Raw genomic sequence first — 7836 nt, 5'->3', positions numbered from 1 at the left:
CATTTCTTAAGAACACGATGAATAAACTTTCCATAAACAATTTCTATCATACATTTCCCTATGAACACGATGAACGAACTTTCCATAAACAATTTCTATCCAAGCATAAACACAATCATATCGAATCAAAACAGGACAAATAGTTCTTATTGGACTATCACGAATCACGTCCTCACCTTTGCTGAATCTCTAGGATTCGAAAACTCTGAACTTCCTAGCGTTTCTGACGAAGAACTCCTTAGCTCCTCCTCGTTTGATCTCTCTTCTCAAATTTCTCTCTCTACCAACTCGTTCTTGCTCTGATTTCTCTCTAAATATGTTTTTTTGGTTTTGTCCTAGAAATGAGAGTTCAAGGAGTCCTTTTATAGGATTTCTCAAGCTTTCTCACCAAGCCGGGCACTTAATGCCAGTTTCCTTATTTGGCTTGGTCAAAGATCACCATCAATGGCTTGACTTGATATCTTTGATTCTTTTCTTAGCTGACTCCCGCAGATCCGACCTTCCTTTTGTATTATCCCATAATGATGGCTAGTCAAACTTTCCTTACTTGGAACCCGCATTGCCCAACAGCCGAACATTCCTTAATTGGTCTTGATCTCGCTTCATGTATGTTCTGATCGTTCCATGATCAGTTTATCATCGCTCCGCCAGTTTCAAATTTATTCCATGAGCTCACTTAAGATTTGACACTTAGTTAAAATACATTTTCATACCCAACCTTCACCATTACAAGTGTATCCACACTTAAAAAAATACTCTCCCTGCAGACAAAAACCTCTCACGATTTATTTGCTTCAAATTTAAAAATACTCCGGGAGCGGGTCCTTACACTTATCCTCCGATCTACGGTTATCATATGACAGGCATCTATAATTATCAGTATCCCCAATCAGAGAGCGTCCAAGGCTTGGTTTTATTATGCGGATTCCGGATTTGGAACCCAACCTTGCGTCGGGTTTTCAACTTACCACATCCCGAAGAGCCTGTCCCCAACTGGTTTTATAATTGGAAGTCTTATCTAGGTTATGATCCATTGGAGGATAAACACAAAGTATTATACTTAGTTTATTGGAAGAATTATATACTGCCTCTGGTTCTTACCTTGGGAGCTCAAGATTCATGGAGAATAGTAACCAAAGGACGTTGCCCTACGCATTTCCCAAGGGGAGAATTTGGAAGATGCTTTAATGGAGTTCTATATTATGAAGATATTATAATGAGCTTTGATTTCAAATCTGAAAGTTTTAGTCCTATAAACTATCCGGAGTGCCCTCATTTTCAATATCATTTTCGATATCAATTTCGATGGTCGCATACTGTTATCGATTAGGTTTCAGGCTCTGGGAAGGCTAGCTTTAGTTACGAATGATAAATTTTCCTATAGTGATGTTGAGTTATTTATTTTGAAAGATGAAGATGGACATGAATGGAGCGTTGATGCTTCCATCATTCACCTTGTAAGAGTGAATGGAGTAATAATCTGCAATTGAAGGGTATTACTGATGCGGTGAGCTTATTTTTGCACCAAGAAATTTTGCTGACTCGTTTTATTTTCTATATTTCGATCCAAGGAGAAACAGTACTAGAGAAGCCTTCTTTGAAGGATTTATGAGTGATGAATTTCGACGCAGTCATGGAGTTAACAATCGAACAGAGTGTACGAGTGTTTTCCCAAATCACATGGAGAGTCTCGTCTCTTTGTAATGCAGCCTTCATTCTCTCAATGCTCTTCAATATTTTTGTTTCTAGTGACACTTAATGTTTCCTTCTGAAACTATATGTTTCGCTTATGTATTTTCACTTTTGTTGTGATTTTTATTTGATTATTCCTCAGTTGATGTGCCTTTAGAACTGTTGCATGTAATAGATGCTACCGACTTAAAGCTCTTAGAAACAATGGCATTACTTGTTTGTTGATGATATTAAACTAACTCTCCAATCTAAAAGTTTTTCCAATAGTTTGGTCTTTCACGTTACATGGCTTTGCTTTTCATGATATAATCTAGTTTTTAAGATTTAAAAAAATCTGATATGATATATGGATTGGTTATAGAGGCCATCACTACGCTTGAAGAGGCGTTGTTGATTGAGCCAAAGAAACATGCTGCGATTTGTTGCCTCGGTAATGCATACACCACGTTTGCGTTTTTGACTCCCGAAGAGACTGAAGCTAAATACAACTTTGACTTAGCTTCTCACTTCTTTCAACTTGCCGTGGATGAGGTCATTTGCTTTTCCATTTGAAATCAATGGTTAATAATACTGTTTCTTTTTGGTATTTTGATTTTGAATCACTTGAAACGACATCAAAGGTTTTGTAGATTAGAATAATTAACCAAATTAGTTCATGTTTTGGCCTGGGTCAAGGAGTTATCACCCTTGCATAAAGAATGAAATGTTGCTGCTGAACTGTGGTTTAGTGAAAGATTATTCTCTCTGTTTTAAGCACAAGCTCTTAACTTGTAAAGATTCGATTTGTTGATCAATTCATAGGAAGGGTATGTTGCACTTGAGTTGTGCATTTAACCTCTAAACCCGATTTTAAAGTGTTATTATTTATCGAACTTATTATATTTTGTTCTAAGTGTAGGCGATTGTCATGTCATAGAAGGGGAATAAATATTGTAACTGAATCTTGCATTTTTGCCTCTTAACCTGATCTCAAAGTTCTGTTCTTTAATCGAATTTCTTTTCTTTTTTGTGTGTTAATTACAGGCTCCACTACTTCACGCAGAGGTTCACCACATGCAAGGCTTTTGATCTCATGAAACTTTTAGCTTGGCTTCTCCATCTTTGCTCTCCGTCAGAAAAAATGCATGTGACACCCTCCTTCATGATGAATCTCATGTTTCTAGACTCCAGTGTTTGAGAGGCTTGAAAACAAAATTGAGATCACGAACTTTCCTATCACATATGCCGCCTCGAAGTCCTCCGGAGATGTTGTGAACTATAGAAACATGAAGGAACAGACGGCCTATCACTTGGCAATCCCGGGGAATGTTACTTTGGAGTTTGTTTATATGCTGTGAAATTGATCGATATTAACATCAAGGATGCTTTTGGCATAACTCAGTTTGATATCACCAAGCACAAGCCACACTTTCCAACGTTAGATCTTTTGTTTCGATGATTGGTCTCATCCAGTGGGATGTTCAGTTGTCGTTTTCTGACCATCACAAGTGTGGTCGTGTCTCACTTGAAGTACAGAGGAAATGTTTGCAGCCTAAAAGCTTGACTCTGGGTATTTGTTTATATTAGTCAGCTAAACGTGTTGGATAAGAATTATCATTTTTATACTCTATGGAAATAACAAAAGGAAGCTATTAGAAGTTTTTGTAGCTTTTTAATTCTGAATTTTGATTTGCCATGTTAAAATCTTCGCATTCAAAACAGTATGAAAACTCTCAGCACAAATTCACAACACATTATGCAATTATAATCAAGAGAGACGAAACCCTTATCTTTTAAAAAACAGTTTTGTGCTATAGAAAAGAAAATAATAAGTGTTCTTTTATCAATCTTTACCTTTTAAACCGTTATAAAACATTTATATATAAATTAAATATAATAAATAAATAACAACTTTAAAATATAAGAATTGATTTTATATAACAAATAAAAAGTGAATTTGTTAAATATACAAGATAGAGAACAACTTTACAGCAATTCTAAATTATTTCAAGTTTGTCTATTCTATCTAAAATAGTTGTATATATATCAAGTTACAAAAATAAATATTTAGATATTGATTTCCTTAGATAAAAACTTTAATTATTTACATTATATCAGTTTGCCTATTTTCCATATTACAAGTTACAGTGAAATATGGAAGATATAATGAAATGTGCAAACTGATATAATGTAAATAATCAAAGTTTCCACGACAAAGATATGGAAGATAAGAGGTTGCGGAAATAGAGCAAGAGAGAGTGTGGCATTGACAAGTCATAACAAAATAATTTTTGTGAGAGATACACGAGCTTTTTTATAGTAAATATAGAAATATTACACAATATATGGGATGAAATTTATAAATCAAAGTGATATATTCGAACTACAAACCTTCAAAAAGAAGTATACACACAAGTTAATAGTGATATTCTTTTATTTTGAAAGGTTTAGGTTTATATCCAAATTAGACTAAATATGAGAGTTGATACCAAATACAAAATAATAAACATGTTCTTGATATTATGAAAGCACATATTTACTTTTTGTTTAAGTTTTAGTTTTATCCATTTTAAATATTTATGTTCAAAAATTTTATACTAAATCAAATATATTATTCTTTTATTTAAATTATTAATTTATATCAGTCGAAATATGATACTAAAATAACAGTTAGAAACAAAATATACGAAGACAACATTTGCGTTGTCACAAAGATCTCCGATGAAACCTCCTGACGCCAATTTTGGTTTGAGATTTTTTTTTTTTTTGGTAAAATGTTAAATTTATTATACCAAATTTTTAATTTTTTACAGAAGAACGAAGAAGATAACTAGCGGAAGAACAGTAATTATACTAAATCTCTATTTTGGTTTGAGATTTTCTCTGGTATATATACTTACTCCGCCTCTTGAGTCGTATTTTTGGTCAATGATGATTGGGTTATTGACGTTTGTCATCATAATATCTTCATAGGTGATGTCCACAGGACCACAGCCGTGCTTGGAGACGAACCACCCCAACTCTTGATTCTAAGACCATTGTCGGTATCTTTCATGGTGCAGTTCCTAAGCAAATAAGCATGCAATATAAATTGATCCGTATTCTTAAAAAAAATTAAATAATTTTTGCAATATAATTAACATTAACGTTCAGTCAAAGATAAAATATAATTAAACTGACTATTATTTATAAGGAATCAAATCTTAATTTTTGGTTTAGGATGTTTTAAAAGGTAAATTACTATTATATTATTATATAGTTTAGAGATTTTTTTAACATATGTCATAATTTTGAATTTTTATCGTCGTATGTTCCAATCATGTTAATTAGTAAATATTTTTTTGGTTTTACATTTTCTAAGAGAGAAAATTAATTAGCAACCAAGCTTTATATAATTTATTTAAATACAAATACGATGTATAATTTATATTAAGCGTAAATATATGGAACCCTAAAGAGGGAATATAACTGGAGGAAATTAAGAATGAGGATTTTTAAGAAGAAAGTATTGTTGAGCAATCAGCCATGGATGAACAAGAGGAGAAGACGAGAGAGATCCAGAGATGAAAGATCACAACCAAACCATATTCCTCTTGATCTAGCCTTGGAGATACTCTCAAGGCTTCCTGCAAAATCAATCATGAGATATCGATGTGTTTCAAAGCTGTGGTCTTCTTCTATAACACTTACCTAGTTTTATCAGCACATTCTCGACTCGGTCCACTTCACGATCACCGACTCTTATGGTGACCTTCTCATCAGATTCCGCAAAATATGTATTATTCTTTCCTTCACATCAGATTCCTGACAGGTCAACTTATTCTCCATTATACAGTTATGAAATAACAAACTTAGATTGGCAATATTGGCGATCCACGAGCATCCAGGGATTGATTTTAACATCTGCATTCAAGATTTGGAACCCAACCTTGAGACGGTTTTTAGCCTTACCACATCTTGGTAAACACAGCTCGAGTCCAAACGATTGGTCTTACTTATTAGGATACGATCCACTGAAGGTAAACACAAAGTACTTTGTGTACCATCTGAAGAATATAACGATCAGTCGCGGGTTCTTACATTGGGTATTCAAGAATCATGGAGACATATAACCAAAGGACGTTGCCCTGTCCATCGCCCAACTGGAACACGTGGCCGATGCTTCAATGGATTTATATATTATGAAGCTCGTCTTCTTGGTGATGATCAAGATATCATAATGAGCTTTGATGCGAAATCTGAACTTCAATCCTATAAAGTTTCCGGATGAGGGTCCATTTAGGCCCCTTTTTTTTTATACCTTATGAGGGAAGGGTAGCCTTAGTTACTCATGATCATCCCTTTGATGTTGTTAAACTCTATATTTTGGAAGACGCACATGGACACGAATGGAAACGCTTTGTTCTTCATGTACCATGTAAGAGCGTACGGAGGGATTCTATATATTTCAGCGGTACTACAGATGCTGGTGAGTTTATTTTTGCTCCGTATGGTTTCTATCAAGCTTCTTATATTCTATTTTTTGATCCGAGGAGAAACAGTACTACAAAAGTATTCTTTGAAAGAATTTGGATGACTTTGGACGCCGCTGTGGACTTGCTAGCAACGACACGTTCACCATGCATGTTTTCCCAAATCACATCGAGAGCTTCTTTTCTTTGTAGGTCACCCACCTTCGATGCTCAATGTTATTTAGTGATTCTTTTATGTTTTTGCATTTTTCTGTTGTTCTTTTCTGTGAACACATATTGTGTACCTTGATGTTCTTCAGTGTTACTTTGTTCTTTTTGATCACTGAGTTCATGTGTATGCATTACTTAGATTTTCTCTTAAGCTATTTTTCTTGCTAAGATTTTGCATTAGAATTCTCAATACTGATTCAAGGATAAAGGAGATACTCCATAATTTCTTCAACTATGATTCTATAATAATGGGAATCACCAATAAATGATTTTTAATTATCTTCTCCAGCAATTGAGATCTGTATTATTCGATCTCTTCTAATATGGCCATTATTCCAACAATGCCATACACAAAGAATGAGTCTCCTTGCATACTGGAAACCCTAGCCGCCTCCTCCTTGCAGTCAACCTAATCTCAATCCTTCACCGGTATCCGGCCGTCGTGCCGGTGCCCGGTGCCGGTGGCCCCTCTCTCTTAAATTTTGTGCTTTGCTTTTGTTTATCTCTCAAGTCTCTTCTCCTTCCCCTGTCAATATGTTTGATTGCTCTGCTGTCTCGACGATGACGTCTTTGTTCGGTGTATAGGAGGCGTTCGAGAGGTAATGGAGTAACGACGAGACATGCATGAAGGCATCTGCGGCTTCAGATCTTTTTTCTAGGTTTTCACTGGTTTTGGTATTTGGTTTTGGAGTTTGTAGACCCATCCCGTCTTTGTAGAGAGTCTCTTTGGTTGGTTTGGACCTGTCACTAGTACTTGCTTCAAGGGCCTTGTAGATTTGTACACATCCGAATCATCACTCGGCTGTGGATTTGGCAAATAAGAGAAGCTTCGTTTCTTCGGTTCTCCGTTGACGAATCTCGTAAAAAGTCACCGACTCTTTTGGTCATTAAGTGTCGGATCTATTTAGTGGTGGCGCATTTTAAGGGTGGAGCCCTCCCAGCATCATCGATCAGGCTGTGGTCCTTCTCGCTGATGGGAGAAACTCTTTTGTTTCTCTTTTGCAGGTATTAGAGTGGCAGCGAAGTCCCATCTGCCAATTGCTCTGTGTGTGTGTGTAATGACCCACCTCCACTATCCCCACTATCTCCACCATCTCCACCATCCCCACCACTCCCACCATCTCCACCATCCCCAACTTCTAAAAAGAGAAAGAGAGAGAGAGGGAGAGAGAGAGAGAGAGAAAGAAAGAGAGATAGAGAGAGAAAGCTCACCTGAGCTCGTCGCCGGAGCAACCGTGTGCAGTGATCACGTTCAGCTTGCCACCACCGATAAACGCCCTAGGTAACCGCCGAAAACCGCATTTCTTAAGCTCATTTTCGTTTCCGTTTAGTAAATCACCCATAACTTCCTAACCATTGATCACCTCGTACATCCAAGGCCATTATCGTGTTCCTCTCGTCGAGACGAAACCGTAGACACCAACCACGCCTCAAACGGAGCCCAGACGAAGCCGCACGCGCCTCCCGAAGATTCGCCTCGGCG

General features: G+C 36.3%; 2 pseudogenes; both read left to right on the top strand.

Moving 5' to 3' along the window:
* LOC106330876 overlaps window positions 1-1704 on the top strand; it is a 7174-nt pseudogene extending 5470 nt beyond the window's left edge.
* A 3451-nt stretch (window positions 1705-5155) lies between these two features.
* On the top strand, window positions 5156-5978 carry LOC106330875 (annotated as a pseudogene).
* The last annotated feature ends 1858 nt before the right edge of the window (window positions 5979-7836 follow it).

Source organism: Brassica oleracea, chromosome C3, assembly GCF_000695525.1.
Source record: "Brassica oleracea var. oleracea cultivar TO1000 chromosome C3, BOL, whole genome shotgun sequence".
Lineage (NCBI taxonomy): Eukaryota > Viridiplantae > Streptophyta > Magnoliopsida > Brassicales > Brassicaceae > Brassica > Brassica oleracea.
Note: the sequence above shows the minus strand (reverse complement) of the source record. Positions and strands in the feature narration are given on the sequence as shown.